The 13,875-nt window shown below is 41.6% G+C and overlaps 1 protein-coding gene across 11 annotated transcripts in view; it reads left to right on the top strand.

The window, feature by feature from the left end:
* KIAA1217 (KIAA1217 ortholog) overlaps window positions 1-13,875 on the top strand; it is a 433,991-nt gene that overhangs the window by 170,231 nt on the left and 249,885 nt on the right. The window contains exon 1 of one of the 11 annotated variants that reach the window (XM_077896791.1): window positions 4,458-4,616. The exons of the other annotated variants lie outside the window; for them this stretch is intronic. The gene's annotated coding sequence lies outside the window, so the exon portion shown is untranslated. Of the gene's footprint in view, window positions 1-4,457; window positions 4,617-13,875 lie in introns of those variants that run through there. 11 annotated transcript variants of the gene reach the window in all.

Below are 13,875 nucleotides of genomic sequence, written 5' to 3'. Positions count from 1 at the left end.
TCAGTCTTGACAAGCAGTATTTGAAATGACAGTAGTGCTCCAAGTAGAAACGAGTATCAGACAACAATATGGAGGTCAGAGAGGAGTGGGGTCTAAGCCTGGTCAGATATGTGTTGGCATTACCCGCTCCACTAGTCGGGGCTCTCCAGAAAAACAGAACCAATAGGTTGGAAAGAGAACAAGAGCAAGAGTGAGAGAGAGAGATTTAGTTTACTTCAGTTTAAAGGATTGGTTCACACAGTTCACACAGTTCACACAGTTGTGGGGGAACTGAAGTCTGGAGGGCCTGGCCATCAGGATGGAAATTCGGGAAAGAGTTGATATTGCAGCCTTGAGACCGAGATCTGCAGGCTGGAAACTCAGGCACGATTTCTATGTTATGATCTTGAGGCGGAGTCTTTTGGAGGAACTCTGTTGTTGCTCTTGAGGCCTTCAACTGATTGGATGAGGCCCACCCACACACTAGGGTCACAGTGTGTTGACTCAGAGCTTGCTGATGTAAATGTTAATCACATCTTAAAAATACCTTCACAGCAGCATTCAGACAGGTGTTCAACCAAACGGCAGGGTACTGCCGCCTAGCCAAGCTAACACATAAAATTAACTGGCACCATGGCAAAAGCTGACCAAATGTAGCTGGATAATTTTTAAAGCAAACAATGACTACAAACAAAAATAGAGCCCGTGTTTGAGCTTTAGGGAATTACCACAACTGGTCTTCATTGTTTTGTTCAGAAATCAAAGTGCCCTTATTCTTTTGGTGATGCATCCAATCTGTGCTTGACTTGTGAAGTGTATACTTGATTTTTTTTTTTCTTTTTAATGTTTGTCAGTTTTTCTTTAGACCAGAACTTTAGGTTGCAGATCCTTCTTGAGAGGCTGCTGTTTCATTAGCCTTATCTGCATGCTCGTGGTCTGTTTGTCTTGGGGTCGACAAGCTATGGTCCATTAATCCTCCTCTGGGCAGTCCTCCACGCAGCCTGAAGCTAAATAAACGCACGGCTGTACCACCGCTGCTGTGCCAATGGGCCACCCTGTCTAGACCCTTCTAGCCTCCAGCCACATCTGTGGATGTGATGTATCTGGGAGGATCTGCAGAAGGTCTGTGTTTACCCTTCTCGGTCCAACATGCACTTTCAGGTTAACCTACTTAAAAAAAAAATCCTTTTAGTGTGGTTTAGATTAGTTAGGATTTTAGTATCCCCAATTATGAGCAATTTTATGAAACCAGGATAACAGTGCGTAGTGGTTAAGCACATGTGTTTGGGATTCCAATCTTGGGTCAGCCTGCTTGGATTAAAATTGACACCCCCACACTTAGTAGCGTGTAAACGTAATCAAATTATCTAAACTCCTGAGGCTCCCTTTCTTCATTTATAAAATAAGGATGATAACCGTTCTTGTATCATTTTTTGTCATGAGATTTAAATGAGGTAAGAATTGCTCATTTTAATGATAAAAGTACTGCTTTTTCTACCCAGAGAAGCATCCCTTTTCTGCATGACAAAGTCTAACTCTTGTATTTTAAACAACAAAAACTCAGGCCATAACCCAACCTCTTCCCCCCGTATTCTTATATTTTCATGGCCTTTTTCAGGAAGCAGTTTCTATGTCTATTATAAAAGGTTTCTTGGGATCCCTGGGTGGCGCAGCGGTTTGGCGCCTGCCTTTGGCCCAGGGCGCGATCCTGGAGACCCGGGATCGAATCCCACATCAGGCTCCCGGTGCATGGAGCCTGCTTCTCCCTCTGCCTGTGTCTCTGCCTCTCTCTCTCTCTCTGTGACTATCATAAATAAATTAAAAAAAAAAAAAAAATTAAAAAAAAAAAAAAAAAAAAGGTTTCTTGAGGGATGCCTGGGTGGCTGAGTGGTTGAGCATCTGCCTTTGGCTCAGGGCATGATCCTGGGATCCGGGATCAAATTCCACATCGGGCTCCCTGCATGGAGCCTGCTTCTCCCTCTGCCTGTGTCTCTGCTTCTCTCTCTGTGTCTCTCATGAATAAATAAATAAATCTTTAAAAAAAGAAAAAGGTTTTTTGAAACAGATTCAGAGAAGGAATCTTAATTTGCTATCCAAATCAATGGTGGATACCTCTGATGTGGCTAAATTTAGAAACAAAATAGCCTCCCTGCCTGCATTAGGGAGCTCTGACTTGGTTAGTGTGCTGCTGGGTTGCTGCCAGACAAATCATGATGCTATTCTAGTCCAACTGGACATGTTCCTTGTTTAGGGACAGTAGGAAAAACTCATTACCAGATTGGTCACCTCTAAGCACCCCTTGGCATTTCTGCCCAGCCTGTGTTGTCCTCATTGCTGAGAGTAATGGGTTTTAAACTTTCTCCACTCTTAAGTACTTCAAGATTCCCCATCATCGTGGTGATGTTGTTGCTGGTTACCAATTCTTCTGGCAGGGCTGACCTCTCTGCCTGCCTCCGGACTGGTGGGGTAAGCGGGTTGCCTTCACATCTGAGTTATTTCTGTCACCGTCTTCATTTGCCTCACTCTCGGATTGTAACTCTTCTCACTCAATGTATTTTCTAAGCTTGAATTCGGTAAGTAAAAGCTGAGATATTGCAATTTCCTAAATAACCCAAAGGGAAGCTTTGGCATAATTGATAACCGCCTGACTGCTGAATCAACTTTCTCATGCTCCTCTCTCTGATGGAACTTGGAGGAATAACCGTGATTGAAGAGTGCCTCCACCCATCTTCGGATTGCACTGAACGAAACAGCCTAGATCTGGTTATATCTCATATTTGTTTGTTTCCTGCTGTGGGTACCGCACAGGCATGGGCTTCATCTGGATGTATTTTCATCTGGCAGTAATTGAATCTCTGACGATAGTCTTGCCTCCGAGGAGTGTTCCAACTCAGGCTGTTATATTAAACCAGGGTAGCTCTTGGTTCCCTTGGAAGGTAACGTCCCATCTGTTGACCGGGAACTATGGTAATGCACAACTCTCAGCATAATCAGAGGAGGGGATCCAGGGCATTTACAATTCTTTCTAGGAAATGAGCCATTCTGAGTGCTTTTTACCCATGAATGCTCTCCGTGCAAACATCTAGGTAGGCTCAGCAAGGTGTGGGAGTTAAAATAGGCTCTTTGACCTTTCAGAGACGCCACTGGTTTTCTTGCACTTTGAAGCAGGCTGTGTGGTAAGTTAAAGCAGGCTGCACTTCTTTCCATTGCTGCTGCTTCCAAGACACTGCAGTTCATGGTAGAAGCTTCTGCTGGAGGCTGCCTTCAGATCCTTCCCAACTCCCTGCAACCCCACTGAAGAACTTTCAGCAGTAGCATTTGAAAGTCCGTCTGATAACATCATTGTAAACTGTCATAGGTATGGACCAAGTCCCATTCAGACCTCTCTGGTACCTGAGGGTCAGCAGTCTTAGACTTGAGATTGCAAGGTGTGTCCGCAGTAAAGTGAAAGGGCGAGAAGAAAGAGTGCTGAGCCCAGTGTCACCAAAAGGAGCTGGGCACAAATTGGGCAGAAATTTGTCCAGAGCTTTATGTGAACATTAGGGATGGGACGCCTGGGTGGCTCAGCGGTTGAGCATCTGCCTTCGTCTCAGGTTGTGATCCTGGGGTCCTGGAATTGAGTCCCACATCGGGCTCCATACTGGGAGCCTGGTTCTCCCTCTGCCTGTGTCTCTGCCTCTCTTTCTGTGTCTCTCATGAATAAATAAAATTTTTTTTTTTTAATGAACGTTAGGGACTCTATAACATTTGATTTGACTGATTGGGATGTTATTCTTGTAACTTATGTAAGTTAGAACAAATATATGAAAGATGCGAGTTTGTTATGAAAGAGTTAAAAAATTCTCAACACCTTCTCCTACCTCCTCTGCAAACATAGGCCAAGAGAAAATGCAAACACACACACACACAAACACACACACACACACACACATTCCGGCAAAGAACCTGTTTTGCAAGTTTTGCTGCTAAAAAGCAGGAAGGGGGTTGCAGGAAAGTGGAAAAACCTTAGAAGTTTCAGTTGAAAGTTTTTCAAAACCTGCGCTGAAAAGTGTAACTTTATCCTGCAGAGAGAGGCATATGTGCCACTGTAGGTTTTTCTTTAACCGATTAAGTGCATTGTTAGACAGGGAGGGGCAGATTAACGAATGCCTATAATTTTGATCATTGTTTTGTGCAAAACAGCTCAGGCTTTGAAAATGAAGCCATCGTTCTTGGCTAAGTTTCTGCCAACAGCACAAATTATACTGTGCAGAGATCCAAAGCCCCTAAAAAGGTTTCATTAATGAACAGTTTAGAGGGTTGTTTAAGTCTCTGCCTGACAGGTAATGTTGGCATGTAGGCAGGTGGGGTTAGGGTTTCCATGGAGATTTATGATGTCATGCTTGAAAGAGCATGTCAAGACAGCCAATTTAACAAGTAGCTACTCAAAAAGTCCTATAGGCTAGAAGTAGGCTTTATGCAAATGACAGGAGTTTCACTGGGAAAAACTGCAAAAGAAAACAGTGGAGACATGGAGGGGGGTTTACCTGACAACTCGGAAGGATGACCCCGGAGTCCATTAGAGACGGAAACCTCCAGAAGACAAATTAGATTTTTTTACTTTAACTGCTGCTTCACCTGTGGAGCTCTGGGTACAGGTAAATATGAGGCTTTTTTTTTTCCTTCTGAGTTATTGCCAAAAATTATTTGGAAGCGTCGCATTCTATTTCTCTGCATTGTTCTCTTGGCAGGAAGAACTGAATCAGTTAAGTGCAGCTTTCCCACACTGAATATTCGTGTTTCAGGGCTGTGTTTGCAGGATTTTTTTATTGAATGAACTGAGATTTTTGAAGAGATCTGAAAAACAAGTAAAGCATTATGCATTATGTTGATTGTGCCCTGCAAATAATGCTATAAAGTCTCTGGATAAGGGTTAGGAAGATCTGAGACAGTCTATGTATTCGTGGAGGAGTATTCACAGATCTTGGTTTCTTCTTCTTCTTTTTTTTTTTTTTCTTGTTTAACTCTTAGACCAGACCTGAAATTGGGATTATGCGTATTTCTGTGTTTTCAAATTGTGAAACGCCAGAGATAAAACCTATGCAATATTACGGAACTTCTTGTGAACGTCGCAGTCTTTAATTTTGAGGGTGTCTGTGTACTTTTCACACATTTACAAGGCTAGACAAATTTCCTGTTTGAGATATCAGAGTTTCTGGACTTCAGAGAAGCAGGATATGTAAATTCTTCGAAGACAGGTAAAGGTTTCTAGGGTAGGGGGAATGGTTGATAAAAGTGGTTTTGAAAGCATGCTTTCAAAAGGAAGCCTGGCTCTGGTGGTAGGGGACTTTCTGTTTGCATCATCGGTTCCTAGTGAGACAGAATAAACAGTCTTGCCTGAGATGCGGATGTGATAGCGATCACTAAAGGTAGCAGTATTCCTGCAAAGTTGACTTAGAGGGGTTAGCTTGGGGACACCAGGCGGGGATGTAAGTAGTCTGGTCCCCCCAGCTTAAAAAGAAATGAAAAACAGTTTTAAAGGTTAAGGCGCAGAGTTAAGAATAAGTGCAAGATACTTTTGAATTGGGGGAGTTGGGGCTTTTGAAACCCAGACTATTTAGGTGTAAATGGGCAGGCATTAAAAGCATTTTTGAAAATGTCTGAGATCAGAGAATGGAAAGCTCCTGAAAACTTGCAGTCAGATCACGTGGATTAGCTGCAGAGCCGCTCTTGGCTCGTGTGATCTGTGATCGTGTGATTGTGTGACACCATGGTCGCCGTGGAACGCTTTGACAAAGAGCTGTGACCCCCAAGTCGGAATGCCTGGGGTTTGAGTCCTGGCTTCACCACTTACTACCTGTATTCACTTCGGGGAAAGTAGATTCTTGTTATTTGGCCTCAGTTTTCTCCTCCATAAGATGGGGGTGACAACAGCGGCTCTGTGAGGCCTGACTTGACAAAATCTGCTGTGTAGTCCTCAGAACTCCCACTCCACATGCTACCTGTTGTTCTTATTCACTGCTAACGTGATACCTGAGTTGTTCATGAAGTGTTTTTATAGCCTTCATCTTATTGCAACAGTCCAGGAAGATTAGCAGAATCTTTTTAGTCCTGCTTCACAAATGAAGAAATCGTGGCTCAGAGAGGTACTGAAATCTGCAACACGAGAAACTGCCCTTTTACACTTTTCTGCTTTTTTTTTTTCCTCACCTAAGGGGTCTAGGAAAAAGTTAATGTGCTACTGAGATAAGGCACAGATGCAACAATTATTTCTATAAATTAATTAAAATACAAAGTGTGAAGCGTATCAAAGGAGTCGGGATACTCATGTTTTTATATGAGTTATGCTTGTGACACTTTTTCTGGACAGGCTAGAGAAGTTACATTGATTTACTTTTTTACTGGTACCTGTTGATGGGAGCTCAGATCATTTTGAAGACTTACAGGGTTTTTTTTAAAGATTTCGTTTATTCATAAGAAACACAGAGGGGGGAGAGAGAGAGAGGCAGAGACTTAGGCAGGGGAGAAGCAGGCTCCCTATGGGGAGCCTGTTGGGGGACTCATCCCAGGGCCCCCGGATCACACCCTGAGCTGAAGGCAGCAGACGCGCTCAACCGCTCAACCTCAACCGCTGAGCCACCCAGGCGTCCCAGAAGACTTACAGTTTTAACTCTTACCTGCCTCCAATGTTTCTTGGCCCTGCAAGAAGACTCAGATTTGCTGTCACAGGTATATCCTGTGCAGGAAATCCAGTCACCAGGGGGCTGTGGGAATCGCCACAGGGAGTGAGGGGCTGGGCACAATGTCTTTTCTCCTTTTGTGTTCTAGACTTTGGCAGCTCCCTCCTGAGCCTATATCCCAGAGCAAAACAACCCATAATTATGTTCTACATCCATTGTATGTAAGAGACAAATATGTTTTTCATTGTGTTATTTTTAGCAGCAGTGTTTCTAGCCAGGGAAAACACTCTATTAGTTCCACGGTTTTCCTAATGACTTTTCCAATTTTTCCAAATTTTCCGCATCAGACCATTCAGGATTGTTCGGGTCCCACACTCCTGGAAGAGTTTTCTTAGCAGGAATGTTGGGTAGGCTCATCCAGTGGGATTATAAAGGAGTTCTGATCTCTGAGCTGCTGAGGTTGAGCTCATTCTGTGCCAGACAATGAGTAAATTAATTAAATGTGGTCATCAGACTACATTGTGGCCTGCAGTTCCCAGCACTGGTTTGGGGCATCCGGAAAAGCTCTGGTTATCACAAGGGCAGATCTGTGAGTCTGAAAGCAAATATTTATTTCATTCAAAGTTTCAATTCCAAGTCTGAACCACAAAGCAGCAAGTTTAAGGTAGAAAAGAAAAGTCATGAAATCACACTGCTATAGGATGCCAAAATTCCAAATAGGCTCAGAATCACTAATGCCTATTTTTTTTTATATTTTTCTACCTATTTTTGATGGACTTTTGGAAGTCCATTAAAGCTTTTTATTACACTTAATTGTTGTATTGTTCAGAGATTATCTGCTGATTAATAAGCAGTGATTGCATCTAGAAGTGCATTTTACATCTAGTGGGTTTAGGTCTGTTAAGTCACAGGAGCTGAGTGAACAGGGATTCAGAAACCACATGGCCTGGATTTGAGTCCTGCCCGGATTACTTATTAGTAGCTCAGATTTCCCACTGAAGAACAGACATGGGTCTATTCATATTCCAAATAAAATATGGCATCCAAGCTTAAAAAGCCTCTGAGTAAAGGAATTGGTGGTCTTTAAATGTTTTTCTCTTGAAAAAAAAATTTTTTTGGAATTTTCATGGAAATTATTTCTTCAAAAAGAAAGACACGGGGCAGCTTCGGTGGCCCAGCAGTTTAGCGCCACCTTCAGCCCAGGGTGTGATCTTGGAGACCCGAGATCGAGTCCCACGTCAGGCTCCCTGCACGGAGCCTGCATCTCCCTCTGCATCTCCCTCTGCCTCTCTCTCTCTCTCATGAATAAATAAATAAAATGTTAAAAAAAAAAAAAAAGAAAAAGATACCAAAATCTCCCAATTTAGGAAATGGGAGTAGAACTTCCCCCAGCCCCGATCCATCTTGGAGCTCTCCTCAGGGCAAGGGAAGCTCTATCTAGAAGCTGTTTAAAGCTCAGGCCCTTGCCCATTACTATTTGTCAATGTTACGTCATTAGAAATGCTCTCAGGAGCAGCATTTGAAACTGGTTTGGAGCAGTTTTCCAAAACCTATTTTTAAAAAACCTCTCCTGAGAAATGGTGTCATCTCAGATGACATGGCTTATCTTCAGGTGTGTGGCTGCTGAGGGTTGAGCCGGTGGAGTGGGAAGGGTACTTTCTTCTTCTAGCAACCAAGCTTCCCTCTTGGTTTTCTCTTCTCAACTTTTTCTTAGGTAGGTAGAAAAGTAATTCACTAGAAGCTAAAATTCCCCAGAGAACCTGAGTTTGGGATCTGTTTTGTTTTTTCTCCCTGCAGAGTTCAGTGTGCAAGAGAGAAAGAGAGAGAGAGAGAACATGAGTAGTGTGTGTGTGTGTATTTATTTATTGAAGTATAGTTGATACTGGGGATCCCTGGATGGCTCAGTGGTTTAGTGCCTACCTTCAGCCTGGGGTGTGATCCTGGAGGCCCGGGATCGAGTCCCACATCAGGTTCCCTGCATGGAGCCTGCTTCTCCCTCTGCCTGTGTCTCTGCCTCTCTCTCTGTGCCTCTCATGAATAAATAAATAAAATCTTTAAAAAAAGAAGAAGTATGGTTGATACTATATATTGAACACAATGTTACTTTAGTTTCAGGTGCACAGCCTAGGGGTTGGACAACTCTATATGTTATGCTGCGCTCACCACAAGTATAGCTGCCATCTGTCCAGGATCTGTTTTTATTATGAGTTGTGAAGCAGCACGGCTGGATTCTGCTATGAATTTTGGCCATTTCGTATTTCAGAGTGGAATTTCCTCCAAGATCATTCTAATATCGATCACCTTCTGGGAGAAGGATTTTGCTTTTGCTTTTGTTTTTATTGGGGGTGGAGGGAGTCTGAGGTTACTAAATCTGCCATCTCCTATAAAACCAAAATTAATTCTTCTTGGTTTGTGGTGACAGTTGTGTGGCATCAGGACAACCAGAGGCCATGGTACCTGTGGAATGCAGGGCAGCCTTAGATGGGGGAAGGACCAGGGAGGGAGGGACAAAGAGTGGAGACAGGGATGAACGCTATCCTAATGACACAGAGCTCTGCTGCTTTCGCTTGCAGACAATAAACTTACAGGTAGCAGAAAGAATTTTGAATTACTTATCTGTATGAAAAGAGCAATTGTGAAATATTATACATTTAGAGAATTTCCTCTCTAGAGATCATACAGTAAGGGGTGCAAAGATAATTTTTTGTGAGGATGTGAGTACAGTCAGTCCAAAGTGAAGGTGGGTGGTAGCTTTGTGGCCTTTCCAGCCCTAGGGCTCTGTAATGTGGTCTTACTTCATACCCCTGTGTGCCTTTGCCTGGTACTCCTCTACTCTTGTCTGCCTGGTCATGATTAAGCAATGGAAGTGAAAATACTGTTTCCCACCATTGGCTTCACTAGGATTCATAAATGCACATGCTCATGTTGCCCCCATAAGCCCAACAGTGGGACTGTCCTCAGAGCCATGGATCTTGCCTGCCTGTTTGCCTTGTTCTGTGCTCTCCTCAGATGGTACATGCCAGAGCAAAGCCCTCATGCATGAGACGTTGCTGATCCGTCACATGGCGCTGCAAACTTTCCAGAAAGGGCCTTCTTTGTCTTACTTCTTGCCACTCAAGCAAAGCAGGCTGCTGTACAACATATTTTTGGAAAGGCTAAGAAAACAGATTTTCGGCTGGACCCTGGGTCATTTTCAGTCTTCGATATTAAGAACCTTTGTAAACACCCTTCACAATGACACTTGGAAGTCAGATCATGTTTGCGCAGCCGTTGTTAGTAAGGTACATGTGCCACCACCATCTTTCAGCCTACTGTTCGTTCCAGAGGGACAGTTTGGTTTTTTTTTTTTTTTTTTTTTTTTTTTTTGAATCATCTGCTTGAATTTTGCACAAAGATAGGTTGCATGGGCCGCCTTCACTTTTGATTGTAATTTTATTCGAATCCCTTTTCAGGGCAAGTTTTAAGGCTGCAGAAGAAGCAACTCTGGCCAACTGCCTCGTAAAGGACAATTTTCAATTCATTCTGTGTGTATGTCTGTGTATCTCGTGTTTGCGATGAGAAGAGCACAAACTCTGATTTAAAACTCTTCTTTCTTCAGAGCAATGATAGTGACCCCATAATATGTTAACTTGACCCTTTTAAATTGCTGTTTCAGTTGCTTATTTTCTCTCCCCCTTTGATGAACAATGCTGCAGTGACCTTTCTGTATCTATGCACGTGTCAGCAAATATGAAGAACAAATCCCTACCTGTCAAATTACTAATTTACTACTGCTAGTTTGCTAGGATTACTAGCATTGAAAGGTATTGTCTAATTTTCTCTCAAAAAGACTCACCAATTTATTCTGTCACTAGGGATATTTGAGAGTATGTTATGATACATACAGATACTATAACTCATTGCACTCACAATGATATATGAAATAGATCCTATGTGCAAATATGAACCCATTACCAAGTTATGTAAAATAAGCAGGACAGTTTACAGAGCAGTATAGGTAGCATGATCCCTTTTATTTTAAAAAGACTGGATTCAAAAAAAAAAAAAAAGAAAAGGCTGGATTCTACTTGTGTGGAAAAAGCATATCCATTTTCTGTGTATTTATCTATACATGAAAACTTTCTAAATGATGCCTAATAAATTAGAGAGAGGAGCTAGTGTGTGTGGAGGGGGAGATTTATTTATTTATTTATTTACTTACTTACTTACTTACTTACTTATTTATTTATAGAGCCCATCTGCAAGAGCAGGGGGAGGGGCAGAGGGAGAGAGAAAGAGGAAGAGAAGCAGAGTCAGATGTGTAACTGCTTAACCGCTTAATCGCTTAACCCACTGAGCCACCCAGGCACCCTGAGAAACTTCTATTTTTAACTTCTGGACCTCTCTACTATTTATCATAGTAGTATCATATGCATATAATACTTTACAATTTAAAAACTAGTTTACAACAAAAGCGGATACTCTAGCATAGCCTGTGTTCTTCTAGAGGCAGCTGTAAGTTTTCAGGTAGTCTGAAAAAGTGACTTTTTCTATCCCACACACCAGCCCAGAGCACATTTGTTTTTTGATGTAGTTGTCCCTTGAAGAAGGAAGTGACTCTTTTTTTTCTTCTTTTTTATAAGAACAGTCATTTCTGAAGGTGTCATTTCTAGCAGAATCTTCCCTCAATGAATGTATTTCAGTTAGGATCCCACCTTTCTTTTTTTTAAAAAAGATTTTATTTATTTATTAATAAGAGAGAGAGAGAGAGAGGCAGAGACACAGGTAGAGGGAGAAGCAGGCTCCATGCAGGGAGCCTGACGTGAGACTGGATCCTGGGACTCCAGGATCATGCCCTGGGCCAAGGGCAGGCACTAAACCGCTGAGCCACCCAGGTGTCCCGAATCCCACCTTTCTAAATAAATGTTGTTTTGGTTTTGAACACCAGTTATATTTGGACAGGTGTTCAAAATACACTTAAGTTGCCTAAACTTTTCTTTTTAAAAAAAAAATTAATTTATTTAAATAATCTCTATACCCAACATGGGGCTTGAACTCAAAACCCCGAGGTCAAGAATCAAGTCGCATGCTGTTCCAACTGAGCCAGCCAGGCACCTCTGAACTTGTCAACAAAAGCAGTAAATTCATCCTCCTAGGTCAGGCCATCCTCAGGCCCATTGTATAAAACATTCACTTCAAGTTCACATGAGTGTACTTTAAACCTCACCCCTAGCCAAGTTTGCCGGAGATCAGTTTTGGATAAAAGGTACTTCAGCTTTCATGCTAAGTCTGTAACTATAGAACTATAATTCAGTTTCGTAAGTGAAAAATCTACAGAACATGTAGATTTGTAAAGACTTCTTTTACAGCCAGACAAGAATAGAAGACAAGAAGACATACTGTCACAGGATACCTTTTGGAAGAAAAGAAATGACACTTTTTATACTCTCAAATCATTGAGGAAGCTTTAGACATTATTTTAAACTCTAAATCCTTTTTAATTCAGATGCACATAATGCATTTAAGCCACAAGTGTGGTAGATTTATGTGTTCCTTTTGTGCAAATCGGTAGATATCTTTGGTAATTAGATTTTTCTTCATATCTCCCTCTCGAAAGCTGCTTTTGAAACTTCACTTTTTTGTAGGTTTTTTTTTTTTTTTTTTTTTTTTACTTCATGAGATATCTCCGTTCTGTAGCTAACTGCAAATGTTTGCAAAAGGGAACCAACATAAAACAAATGCCTATTAATATGGTATTTTGTGAATAAACAAACACCTGACATTAGTTGGTTAACCTAAAAAAAGAGAGAAATAACTATGTTAGGGGAAAAAAAGGGTAGGATCATGGTCGTGATGTGGAAAGCAAGGAAAGCTGTGATTTAAGCAGTTTCTTTTTTTTCTTCTACCCAATTTCATATAGGTAATATAATTATTATAGCCTCCAGGTGGTGGCATGTCACTTTTAAAGCTAATTGAACTTTTTTTTATATCATTAGAAAAATGGACCAAACTTCCTATATCATGGAGTAAATACAAGATTTCCTTCTTCCAAATATTTAATACCAGTGGTTTTTTAAGACAGTCATGGTACCTCCAAATCTCTTTTTTTTTTTTTTTTCCATTTGCAAGAAAAATCTTTTATTTTATTTTTTTTTTTTTTTTTTTATTTTTTTTTTTTTTTTTTTTTTTTTTTTATTGGTGTTCAATTTACTAACATACAGAATAACACCCAGTGCCCGTCACCCATTCACTCCCACCCCCCGCCCTCCTCCCCTTCTACCACCCCTAGTTCGTTTCCCAGAGTTAGCAGTCTTTATGTTCTGTCTCCCTTTCTGATATTTCCCACACATTTCTTCTCCCTTCCCTTATTTTCCCTTTCACTATTATTTATATTCCCCAAATGAATGAGAACATATAATGTTTGTCCTTCTCCGACTGACTTACTTCACTCAGCATAATACCCTCCAGTTCCATCCACGTTGAAGCAAATGGTGGGTATTTGTCATTTCTAATAGCTGAGTAATATTCCATTGTATACATAAACCACATCTTCTTTATCCATTCATCTTTCGTTGGACACCGAGGCTCCTTCCACAGTTTGGCTATCGTGGCCATTGCTGCTAGAAACATCGGGGTGCAGGTGTCCCAGCGTTTCATTGCATTTGTATCTTTGGGGTAAATCCCCAACAGTGCAATTGCTGGGTCGTAGGGCAGGTATATTTTTAACTGTTTGAGGAACCTCCACACAGTTTTCCACAGTGGCTGCACCAGTTCACATTCCCACCAACAGTGTAAGAGGGTTCCCTTTTCTCCACATCCTCTCCAACATTTGTTGTTTCCTGCCTTGTTAATTTTTCCCATTCTCACTGGTGTGAGGTGGTATCTCATTGTGGTTTTGATTTGTATTTCCCTGATGGCAAGTGATGCAGAGCATTTTCTCATGTGTATGTTGGCCATGTCTATGTCTTCTTCTGTGAGATTTCTGTTCATGTCTTTTGCCCATTTCATGATTGGATTGTTTGTTTCTTTGGTGTTGAGTTTAATAAGTTCTTTATAGATCTTGGAAACTAGCCCTTTATCTGATATGTCATTTGCAAATATCTTCTCCCATTCTGTAGGTTGTCTTTGAGGTACCTCCAAATCTCAAATGTGGTCAGGTATGCTGTCGACACAAGGCAATAAGCAATTCTCTGGATGCATTCAGACCACCGCAGATAAGAACTAGAATGCCCACAAGTGTGATTACTTACTGTAGGCT

The sequence above is a fragment of the Canis aureus genome, chromosome 5 (assembly GCF_053574225.1).
Source record: "Canis aureus isolate CA01 chromosome 5, VMU_Caureus_v.1.0, whole genome shotgun sequence".
NCBI classification, from domain to species: Eukaryota; Metazoa; Chordata; class Mammalia; order Carnivora; family Canidae; genus Canis; species Canis aureus.
This window is presented reverse-complemented; position numbering and strand designations above follow the sequence as displayed.